Source organism: Enhydra lutris, unplaced genomic scaffold, assembly GCF_002288905.1.
Source record: "Enhydra lutris kenyoni isolate GAN:26980312 unplaced genomic scaffold, ASM228890v2 scaffoldscaffold56, whole genome shotgun sequence".
NCBI lineage: Eukaryota > Metazoa > Chordata > Mammalia > Carnivora > Mustelidae > Enhydra > Enhydra lutris.
Genome location: NW_019154140.1, coordinates 11,740,018 through 11,752,333, shown reverse-complemented (window position 1 = coordinate 11,752,333; position 12,316 = coordinate 11,740,018).

Below are 12,316 nucleotides of genomic sequence, written 5' to 3'. Positions count from 1 at the left end.
CCCGGGTCGGGAACTGCCGAGCAGCTCTTTGCACCCATCAGACAAACACGCGTGGAGCAACAAGTCCAGGGAGGACATAGGGCAGGTCTTCAAATACAGGAAGGAGAACAGGAAACATGCATGCCCCTCTCTTAATCCCCTCATAGCACTTATAACTCTTCCCTGTACAGAAGAGGCTCTCAAAACAATCCTTGGCTCCTATTTCATCAGCGCTTCCAAAATGAGTGCCTAAAGCAGTGGAACTCAGTTCCTTTAAATATCCCTTCCCACCCCTGCCCCCATTCACTCACCCTCGCATCTCACTGTCTGCCCCCAGGACAGTTTCCCCTGACAAGCCTTCCAAGCACCCCAGTGATCATTCGACCCCAGCTCAAATCCCAGTCATTCCAACCACTCCTCTCCATCATTTACCTGGTGTCCCTCCCCACCTTTCGCTCCCCCTTTTGCCCACCCCCTTTGCCCAGTGCAACTTGGCCGACTGGGTTTCTCCCCAAAGACAGGCAGTCACTAATGAGCACTGAGTACTAGAAGGGGAGGGCCAAGGGCAGCATGGTGGGTGGGAGGGGATTCCAAAGCTAGCAAATAACCAGTCCTGTCAGCATCTGTCAAATATACCATCTCCCTCCATCATCCCTGTCTCTTGCCTCCTGGATCCTGCCAATCCATCTCCCTGCTGACGCTGACGGACTGAGCTCAGGTGCAAATTCGCAGAAGCATAGACGCATAATGCCTGGTCTGCTCCAGACCCATTTTCTCTGGGAATGTCACCAGCCCCAGCCATCTTTCGTTGAAAATTCCCGACGACCCTGGGAAGCTGGGGTTGTAAATGGAACCCAAGGAGGAAGAGAAATTGCTCTCTCTGCTCAGTTACTTGATCTCAGCCCCTTGTCTCCACAGCGCACCCCCAAAAGCAGAACTTAAAACTTCAGGCAATGACAAAGAGGGTTAAATCTCAGGAAGGCTTTTCCAGCCTTAAGGAGGTCGTGACGGCCTCCAGAAACTAGGGGAGATTGGGGGGGTTGGACGAGGAGGGATTGGGGAGATGCGGTTGGACGACCAAAGATCGCTTCTTGTAACATATAAGATTTCCACCAGGGGGCGAGGGACGCAGTCCTGTGGATCGGAGAGGACCCTTCTCAGCAGCGACCTGCAAGGTGCTCGGTGACCACAAGAGGGCGGCAGAGAACGGCTCTCCCTGCAAAGGCTGCCTGGGGCCCTGGTGCCGAGATAGAGCTGGGCGGTGGAGGCTGGCAGAGTCTTTGGCTCCACCAAGAATCCATGAATTTCTGATTCGATTCGGGAAACCCCGTTTGCAGCCCTTCCCACTGGCATCGCTTGTTCCCTTTGGCCCCTGAAATACCATCACCTGCTCCAACCCCTTATGCCTTTTTTCTGGTCCCCAGGTCTGGGGCTCCTGGCACAGAAGGGTCACATGGCTTTTCCTTCCACGATTGTACAAGAGATGACACCCAGCTCCAAGAGAGTGATGCTTCACAGGGTCGCAGCTGATAACTAGAGCCAGAACTGAAGCCCAGCTTTTCTTGGTTCCCAGTACAGGGGTCTTCCTATTGGTGCTGACTGTGGCTCCTAAAAGAAAAACATACTTCGTAGGCCCCAATAAGAAGCCACTCACCACCCTGGGTTTAAAACACTGATGTCCACGGCACCTGGGTGGCTCAGTGGGTTAAGCCTCTGCCTTTGGCTCAGGTCATGATCTCTGGGTCCTGGGATCGAGTCCCACATACGGCTTTCTGCTTAGCAGGGAGCCTGTTTCCCTGTCTCTCTCTGCCTGCATCTCTGCCTACTTGTGATCTCTCTGTCAAATAAATAAATAAATATTAAAAAAAAAAAAAAAACCACTGATGTCCAAGCTACACCCCTTCCCCATGGTATAAGTTTCTACCTACAGAACTGTTGCACAAAGGACTGCTCACCACAGAGCACCGTGTATGCCACAAATACCTATTGTGAACCCCTCATCCTCAGCACACACACCCCTCAGGTCCTCAGAGTCCCACAGCCCCTACCCCTCTCCTCCTACTTCCTGACTGGCTAGAGGAATGTCTCTTCATTTATCATTTGCTCTTTTCTCTCCCCAGAGGCTCCTCAAAGCTGCAGACAGGGAAGTCTCCTCCCAGTTCTAATTTTGCTCCCTCCTACCGCAGCTCTGTACACGGGGAGGCGAGGGGCCACCCAGGATCCCCCACTCTCTCTTTCCAAGGGTCCTCTCTCTTGTCCTTCATTGCTCCTTGCCTCTCCCAGCCCTCTGCTACCTGCCTACTCCTCCTCCAGACCCTTCTTGCTGCCACCAGCTCTCCTTTAACCTCAGAAGCTGGGTCATCTAGGGAGCTGAGCACAGAAAAGAGAGAAAAGGAAAGATGGGAGGGACCGGGAAGAAAACCTAACCGCAAACCAGGAGAGGGCTCTGTCTTGTTCTCTTTCTCCTCAGCTGGGAAGTTCTGTTTTAAGTATGACTCCAGGGCGCCTGGGTGGCTCAGTAGGTTAAGCCTCTGCCTTCGGCTCAGGTCATGATCTCAGGGTCCTGGGATCGAGTCCCATATCGGGCTCTCTGCTTAGCAGAGAGCCGGCTTCCCCCTCTCTCTCTGATTGCCTTCCTGCCTACTTGTGATTTCTCTGTGTGTGTGTGAAATAAATAAATAAAATCTTTTAAAAAAAAAAAAGTATGGCTCCAGTCTTCTGATTCGCCCTTACTTCTTCCCCTCTCCTCAGAGCTGAAGACCTGGCAAAGGTGATGGTAACTGGCTTGAAGGCACGGTCCAGTGGAATGGAGCAGGTGGAGGGAGAGGGGCGTGCCCATGCGCAAACTTGTGCACTGACAGGCTGCATGTGGGCATACAGGTGTGCCACACCCCACTCTTCCCACATAGACTCCCCCACGCCTGAACTCCACCCCATCCCCCAATCCAGGACTCCTTCCTTATAAAACAAGATGAAAAAAAAAACCATGCCAACCTCCCAAATACCTCATTGCAACTTTCATCCCATAGGCAAAACCAGAAAAGACACAACCCTCCCCTTTTCTTTCCCTCTCACCATGTGCCCCCCTGCCCCCTCTGGCTTTTGCAATTTCCCCTTAGACCCACTAGGTGCAGCCCCCATGCGTCTTCCCCAGAATGGAAGAGGCACCAGACGGAGCTTCCTCCCTGTTAAAGGACTGAGACAAACGCCAATCACGCTGGGGCCTCTCACGATGCCCATTCTGCTATGAATTCCCAAGGTCAAAACCATTCTGGTGTTATTAAAAACATAAATGTTGCATACCAGGCAGCAGGGGAAAAAATTATAAGGCAGCCAGACGAGAGGGAGATGGAGGGGCCGGTAATTGTCTCCGTCTTCCCAGAGTCAAGCTCCACGGGGCTGGAGCCGCACACAGAACATTGCTTTTTAATTTAACTCAGTAAGGTCAGCAGCAGCAAATGAGGCCGGGGAGGAATGGCACCTCAGAGGGAGGGCGTCAGGGCCCAGCCCCCACCCTGAGCCCTCAGAGCCAGGGCTCCTGGCCAAGATCTCCAAGCAGTGAGGGGGAAACAGAGGAGAACAGCAGGGAGGATTCAGGGACTCTCAGCGCACCAAAAAGCGATGCTGGAGTGGGGGGAGGGATGGAGGAGGAGGTATCTTTGTGAGGGCTTCTGAGGAACTGGGATGTGGGTGCCAGGGACAAAAAAAAAGACTTCAAAAGGACCCTGGGTGAGACCAGAAAGGACTCAGGCTGATGGAGACAAAACTTACCCCCCAACCTTCCCTTCCCAAGATACCCCCTGTATAACGAGGATCATGATTGGAACTCAGAGCTTCACCCTTTCCCCAGCACCTGTGAATCGTGAAGCCCAAGCAGAGAGAGTTCTCCAGTGAAGGTAACCACTCTGTCCCATCTCCTTCATCTCCAAGGATCCCATGGGGCAGGGGAAAGGAGGGTGTAGGAGAAACTGAGGCAAAACTGTCCTCCCTCAGAACCTTCCTCACAGGTTCCTTTCTCTGGCCACCTTCCCATCTGTAGTTCTTCTAGCTACATGGGGGATCTTTCTGTTTCCAGGGCTACAGGAAGGACTGAAATTAGACCAGAGAAGGGACTTCCCAGATTAACATCTTGGCCATAAGCACACACAGACTGGAGCAGGGAAGGCTGAGGAACCTGAACTTTTCTGAATAGGTCCAATGAGCTGAGCGTGGTGAGATCAGGGCATCTGGGGAAGACGGGACAACTCACTAGGAGTGTTGCGGGGCGGAGGGGGGGGGGGTGGTCCTTTGAAAAAGCTGTGCACCTGTCAGCAGTAGTGGCATCCAAATACAATTTGGGATTTGTTGGGAAGCTCTTCTACAGGTCAGATATCAAGTCCTGCTTTAGTTTCAGACTGTTTCCCTTTTAGGGTTCTTTTGGGGAGGGATAATTTGAATACGAGGTTTGAGACTTGAGGACAGGGTTTCAATTATCTCTCTCTATCTAGACGTGTCCTTGCCCCTTGGCTTTCCTCCCAGGTTTCTACTCCCCTGCCAATTAAAAATTCAAAGGCTCCCTGAGGAAACCGGCAATGTCAATAAGAAATTCTGAAGCCCACTACCCTGTAATATAAACCCCTGCCCGCATCCCCCTCTCCCCTTCCCCTCTCAGCACGGCCCCCACCCCGCAGTTCTCAATATGGCCACAAGGTGGCGGCCAATGCACCGCTTGGTCCCGAGCTAAGCCTGGAGCCTCACCAGAGCCAGGACCCTCTCCTCCGCCAGGACCTCCACCCATCCTCCTTCCCAGGCAGAAGGCCAATCCCAAGAGTCTCAGGAAAGGAAGAGCTTACTGCAAGAACTCAGGCTTTGGGGATAGGTGGGCTGGGTGAGGATGGAGTGAAAAAGGGAAAGAGAGGGTGGAAGAGAAGACTGAGAAAACAGGGGTACAGAGACCCGACGGGGAAACAGGTACCCAGGGGCAGTGTGAAGCCCAAGGTGAGAAATCACAGTGAGATTGCCTGTCACACCCCATGCCAGACCCAGCATCTCAGGGCCATCGGGTCAGAGACACCCAGGAAGAGGAGAAGGAAGAGGAGCTGGAGATGAAGCCTGAACCAGAATTAAAGTCTAGCATACAGACAGGGGAGGATCTGCTCTGCCCCCTCCCTCCTCAGGCTGAGACCCAGTTGGATACCATTATCTCTGCTATTCCCAGAACACTGAAAATAAGGAAGGATTCAGTCAAGTTCCCTCAGAAGTCCTAACACTCCCAGTGAAGGGAGAGGGGTCCTGAGAGGGAGGAGAAAACCCAGCCCTGCCCACTGGGAGGCACAGGTTGAGGGCAGGGGCAGGGAGGTCAGAGAAGGAGCAAGGACAAGGAACACAGCCAGGAAAGAGAAGAGAGAAGAACAAGGAAGGGCCTGCAGATACCTTGGCAGTGGTCTAGAAAAAGATTTGGGATCCAGAAACAGGAGAAATAATCAAGGAAGACTTCCCAGAAGAGGAGAATATGGGGCTATACTGCAAAGGGCTAAGAGGTTGGTCTGCAGGAAGAGGAAGAGAGAAGATGGGTTCAGACTGGAGATAGACTGTGAGGTCAGGATCAAGGTAAGGAGGGCTGAATACTGGGCTGGCTGCCCAGGTAGAGCTAAGAGACCGGATCCAGAAAACCTGTGGAAGGAGAGCAGAAAGAAGAAGATCAGCCTTTAAGCCCAGCTGGGAAGGCTGGAAAGGAGTCACTATAATTTTAAGCAAGAGGAAGGGGAACAGCACCCCTGTCTAGCTGAAGTATTCTCTTTCTCCCCATTGCATAAAACCAAGAAAAAGGGAACAGACTCTAGGGTCCTCTAAATGGGGCACAAGAAGGACTCTGAGACTGGGTGTCAGGGGCCTGTATTTCCCAGAGGGAGCCATCACGGGCAGGAGACACTGAGTGTTCCCACCTGGAGGGCCTCTGGCTCCTGTGTGTAAAGAATGTTGTAACTAATGGTCACTGAACTCTCTTCTCCGAATCTGCCCTGATGATCATGGCCCCCCTGCCACAGATGGGTCTGACCCATCTGTGAGCCACCAGGCTTTAGCCCACATCCTCTCAGGGTCCCTGTACTCCAGACTCCATTTCCTACCCAGAAGAAACTATATCCAAACTTGGTGCTGGGTTCCAACTTCCCAGACTCAGCCTGGACTTATTTGGCACAAAATGCAGCAAGAGGATTTCAGGTTAGACTCAGTAAGAACTTCCCAGCACAAGGGGTCTGAAAGCTTTTGTGAAACTCAGTAACAATGCTTACCTGGCCTTACTAGAGCCCCCCAAAAGACAAGGACTTGTTTTGGAACTGTCTGGGTTGTACTGACTAGAGAGAGAACTTTCCCTGTGATTATAGCCCTCCCAGTGTCAGAGGTTGCACACAAGGACTTCTGGGGGACTCTACTGCCCTAAGGCAGAAGAAGTGGAACCTTCAGTTAGGAATTGCAGCCTCTGTAGATCATTCCCAAAACCTGGTGGGGGGAAGAGAGTTGGCCTGAACCCTCCATTGTCTAGCCACTCTCCCATCCTGACTGCACCTCTTTATGGCCCTCCCTGGTCAGAGCAGGGCCTCCGAGCACTTCCAATGCAAGCCCTGAGTGCAGGTCTCAGGACCCGATATCCCCCCAGCCTCATACCCAGGACCCTGACGCCCTCCCTCCTGTGCCTGGCAGGACAGAGTCACCCACTGCTCAGGCTGGCCTAGCCTCCACACCCCAGCACTAACAGCCTTCCTCTTTTGGCCTCCCACCTCCCCTGACCACATGCCACAGCCCCCAACCTGCTAGAAATTCGGACAATTCAAATCAAAAATATCTTCAGCGAGGAGTCTTCAGGCTCCCCTGGGACATCACACACATGCACACGTCCACATCTACCTGCACACATGCAGACACACACACAGATGCTCACACTCAAAACGTATACACAGACGCTTACTCTCAAAATACACACATATACACACACCCAGGGGTCATGAGCATTCTCACATGCATGCAACACACACTCACAAACACATTTATAGATAGGCATGCACACTCACACTTACACACACTCACACACACTCAAACCCCCGAGTGTACATATCCACATGCATCTCTACTCCTTGATTCTAAGTATCCAGAGCCCCGTCCTCTAGATTCTAGAGGTCTAGAATCCAGGAGAAAGCAAGGAACCCCACGGGAAACCTATTTCTAGCTTCCTGACCCCACACTGGAACTCTTCTGCTATATTCCTCTTCCTGCCACCAGAGTTGCTAAGACCATGAGCCACACCATGGAAGTGAAACCTGCAAAGAGAATTCATTCGTTCCTGAGCATTTTTGAGCACCTCCCCCCAACCCACCTCACCCCCCATACCCAGGCCTGAAGGTGAGGCAGACACAAAAGAGAGTGAGACCTTCTGCCCAGTGGTGTGGGGGGAAAGAGCAAGAACTAAGGAGTCAAGGACCTGAGTTCAAATCCTGCCTCTGCCCGTTTTAATAAGCTGTGTTACCTCGGGTACTTTATGCAACCTCTCTGAACCTCAGTTTTATCACTTGTAAGGACGGGTTCATTAAATTTACCCAAGCATTCTGTGAGGATTGAAAGACAGGGAAATCTTCCATCAGCAATGTGTCCAGCAATGTGTCCGCCCATAGAAAACCACCGCATTCCCTTCCCTACCCCCTGCGGTGAGCGTCTTCCCCAACACCTTTCCAATCCTAATGTCGCTGAAACAGAAACCCAGTCTCCTTCAGCCTCAGAGCCCCAGGTGCGCACACCTGGGGAAACTTGATCTCCGACTTGGCCGGCTCCATCCGACTCCCCTGCCCCCACCCCAGCCCCCACCCCTCCTGGTCCATCATGCCTCTCGCCCGTTTGCAGGTCGCGTTTTCCGTAATAACCTTTAATGCGGCTGGCCACGGCCCAAATGTTCGCGATGGAGCGCTGGGCCCCGCGCATCAGATGGACGATGAAGTGTTAATCATCCCCCAGGGAGCCGTCCCGCGGAAAGTCGTCATTAATTTCTCTGAATTACACCAATTCCGAGACATTCTTTATGGACAGACAGTGCGGGAGACAGTTATATGACAGGACTTGCTGTGCTAAGCAGATGTGGGAGAGATTGCGTCGCCCCATGAATACTAAACAATCGCTCGGAAGAAACCCCACTCGCTTCTGCGCTCGGAGCTGGGAAGCGGCCCAGCCCGCCCCCACCCTGTTGGGCACGCCCGGCAGGTGCCTTGGGCCAGGGGCAGACGGGACCGCACCCCTACCCCTGCCTCTCAGGTGGCCTCCGCAGCTCCCCTCCAGAGTCAGGCCTCAACCTGAGTGGGAAGTGGCTCTGGAGGTCTTACCCTCACCTTCCTGGGACCCTCCCAGGACCCACAAACCCCCTTACTGTCCCTGCCACAGCCCTTACTCCCTACTAGATTCCTCCCAGGCTCTGACCTGCCTCGGAACTGCTGTCTGCCTTCCCCTTCTCACACTCTGATCCTCCTCCAGCCCTCCTTCCAAGACAACTCACTACCATCTCGGAGTTCCCATCTGGCATTGCCCCGTCCTGGTTCCTCCACCTCCCCACCCCGCCCACCTCTATCTCTCCGACAACCCCCCTCCCCCGCCCACCAACCACGCTGTCCCTCCCACCTTGACAACCTACCATCTTTCCCTAGCCTGCCTCTGTCCCCTCCTGGCTCACCTCCCCGAACAACCCCATCTCCCAGCGGGCTCCACCTTCCCATTACCTCCATCTCTCCAACCTGCTGCATCCTACCACTTTGCCCCATTTCAAGTAATTTCTACAGCAGCTTTCACACCTCTCCCCGCCACCACCCTTCAGAGTCTATGCGGAGGAAGAACAGGGCTCAGAGCCGAATGAAAGGAAGTTAGTCCCCTTCTCTCTCCTCACGCCCTCTGCTTATCCTCCCTGCTGTCTTCCTTCTGAGAGACCCGGACGGGTGTTAATGAGAGCTGAAGAGATCTCTCCTCAGCAAAGTGATGGGCGGGGTGCTCAGAGGAACAGGGTGACCAGGGGGAAACCTGCGAGGCAATTCAGTCACACCTGGGGAAGCCCCGCCCACCACGGCGAGCCCCGCCCCCTCCTGAGTAGCCTCGGGAGGCCTGGCCCTGCCAGCTCTCCGCTCCGCCCTGCCCGGGGTCCATAGGGACCCTTGGCAGCCCTGAGACCCTGGGTGGTGGGCCTGGTTACTTGGTCACTCCAAAGCCACTCCCTCTCAGGAGGCAAATAGTGAATGTTCCCCATCGGGGCGTCCCACACCTCCGCTTCCACCCCGGCTGGAGGGAAGGCTCCCCCTCCCGACCCCCACCCCCAGCTCCCAGCGCGGGTTTGGAGGAGAGAAAGGAAAGTGCGCAGCCTCTGCGTCTTTTCTCTTCGCAGATAATTTATGTCTGAGAGCCGAGCAGATGGCGGGTAATTTAGCAATTACCGTGTGCAAGAACGGGACTCGCGCCTCCACATGGAAGCCAAAGATTCCCCGCCGCAGTCTCCTCTTCCCCTCTGCCTGCTTGCTCTATTTTGCCTCCTCTTCCCCCTGTCCGCCACACCTTGCTGAATCCCAACACTCTAGGGGAGAGGATCTCCCTCTATGGATCCCCTTGCAGCCCGATCCCTCCCTGTGTGAGGCGGATGATTTCTGCTTCAGAAAACAAGTAGTGTGGTCGGATCCCTGGAAGTTCTTCCTCTGCTCTCGCTTTAATTTTTCTTGCTGTTATAAGTAATCATACCTTCGGGAGAAACTGGGTGGGGGGGAGGTGTCTGTTCCAACCCTCCCCTTCCTCCCACTTCTTCGTGTCCTCCGGTATGTCCCGAATATCTAGGTTCCAAATCCCAGGCTTCAGAGGAGGCTTCTGGGCTCAGAGATCGATCACCCCAGGGGTTGAGAAGTCTGGGTATCTGCGTGGGCAGTAAGGGGAAGGCAGTGGTTATTTCAGGGAGAATGGCCAAAGAGCACTTTGGAGCTCTGTGTACCCAATGAGGGTGAAATGGCCTGTTGAGAAGCTGGGTTTATCAAGTGAAGGAAGGGTAGGGAGGACAGGAATGAGTCTGAAACGTCTCCTCCCCATTCTCTGCCCATCCTCTCTGGGCCACCTGGAGAGAATGTGCTCTAACACAGGCCCTGAGATGTGAGTCCTCCCTAAGCTGAGGGAGTGTGTCCTCCCCCCTCCATCCACCTCCACCCAGCCCAGCTCAGGACACCAACAGCCCAGGCCACACTATACCCAGCCACACATACATACCCTCTTTTCAGCCACAGCTGCCAGAGCTCTGACCGCTAACCTCACACACCAACCTGAACACCCCGGGGTTCTGGCAGAATCTTAGGTGACCTCTGGCCTCTGAAGAGCTGGGCTCTAGGGCTTTGAGCCCCACCACCACCACCTCCCCCAGATCCTCCTCATTCCTCGACACCAGAGGAGCACTAATTAATTAGCGTGTGCAACCAGCCATAGGCACGATCTCGTTATTCACCACAGAGACCCGCTGTTAACACACCAGACCCCCGGGACGCGGGCACACACCAATTACACAGCTAGCAGCTCGGCTAATCACTGCTCCTGGTGACACTGTGGCTCACAGAGGAATCCCCAGCTTCCCTCGCCCCATCCCCCCCACCCTCCGCCTCCTGCCTCCTAGAACGGGATGCTGAAAGGGAGGAAGCGAAAACTGACTGGGGAAAAGTTGGAACTTGCTGGAGAACAGGAGGCCAGCCCTAGAGCAGCTAAAGGGAGACTGGGAATGAAGTTAGAAAGAAAAGAGAATTTTCCTACCCAACACTTTGGGCTATAAACAGCGCCCCCCTTCCCCCCCAAAAAAACAGTAACTTCAGCAAGAGGGAGTCCTGGTTAGACTATGAGAAGGACTTCCCAAGGAGTTGCTAGTGTTGGATCGGGCTGGGAAAGAGCAGCCTTTCTCCCTATAAGCAGGACACAAGAGAATATGGCCGCTGAAGTGGAAGAGGAAGAGAGAAAGGGGCAGTCCCAGGAACACAAGTATCTAGTTGCATCCAGTCCCCCGGTACAGTTCAAGGGTAGAGAGAGGAGGCAGCTTCACTGCAGACACAGATAGACAGCTTCCCCCCACACACGTCCCATTGACTTTGCCATTCCGCTGTCACTCCACAGCTTCTCCAAGATTTAGCATATTGACTCTCCGAGCTGCAGAAAATTGAATTTTCTTCATTACGACTGTCTCCCGACAAAAGCAGCTCATAAATTCTCCATCTTTTTCAGACTTCCCGCCCCCTCACCACCCAACATTTCTTCGGAGGATTCACGTATGTGAACATACCATGGCCATGTAAAGGGGAGGCATGACCAGCTCTCCCACCGATAATCCTACTCGCCAAGACCACCCCTCTCGGCACATGCGTAGATACAGGCTAGACCTGGGCCAGGCCACTGCCATCAGCTTCCGCAGTGAGAGTCCACGGATGCCATACTCCTATGCACCATAGAGCAGATACAGTGGGTCCCTACCATGGGACAGAAAGGTCCCTGCCTCAGGCATGCTTCTTCTGTGCCCTAACAGCAATCTCACAGCTGTCACTCCCACATGGGACAGATTTAGATGTCCGGACCTGCAGGATTCACTCCAGGGTCACCCAGGCACTGCCTGGGCACAGCTAACGGCCCCTCCCTCTGGGATCGGAGCCCTGCCCACAGTCCCACCTAGGGATATATGCCCAAGTCCATGCGCTGTGCACAGACACTGAGGGAGAGGAAGAAACCTCCCCCAGGATCTAGTAGGGAGTCTTCCTTTACACCATAGCAACCACTGCTGTCTCCTGCCACATTGCCCAAGCCCAAGCGCTCGGGAAGGTGCTCCTCCTCTATGGGCTACAGCCTCCTGCCTCTGCAGTCCTCCCCCAGGCACAGACACCCCTTTCCAGCATCCAGGGGTTGGTGTCGACATCGGTTTCTGACCCCGGCGTGTACTCTCTTCTTGTGACTCTCCTCCACTTTGGCCTCGGGAACAGAACTGGGGGGAGGGCAGAACCTAGTCTAAGTTCCTTTTAATACCTGTGCCAGCCTGGCAGCTGAGGCTATAATGGATGGGCAAGAGGCCAGGCTGATGGACAGCACCATGTGGCTTGTGCCCAGGGCCAGATTGGGGCAGGAAGTAATGGGCTAGGTGCCCAGACACTCCACCCTCCAAAATGCCACACAATCTGTGAGTGGAAAGAGACAAAAAGAGGGACCCAGATAGGTAGAGACAAGGACATCCCCTGAGACCAGACTAAGCTAGTCTCTGTCCCTATCCTGCCCCTTAACAGCCACTTCCTCCCCCACAATTCTGACCCAGGCACAAAGGGAAGTCACCCTATAC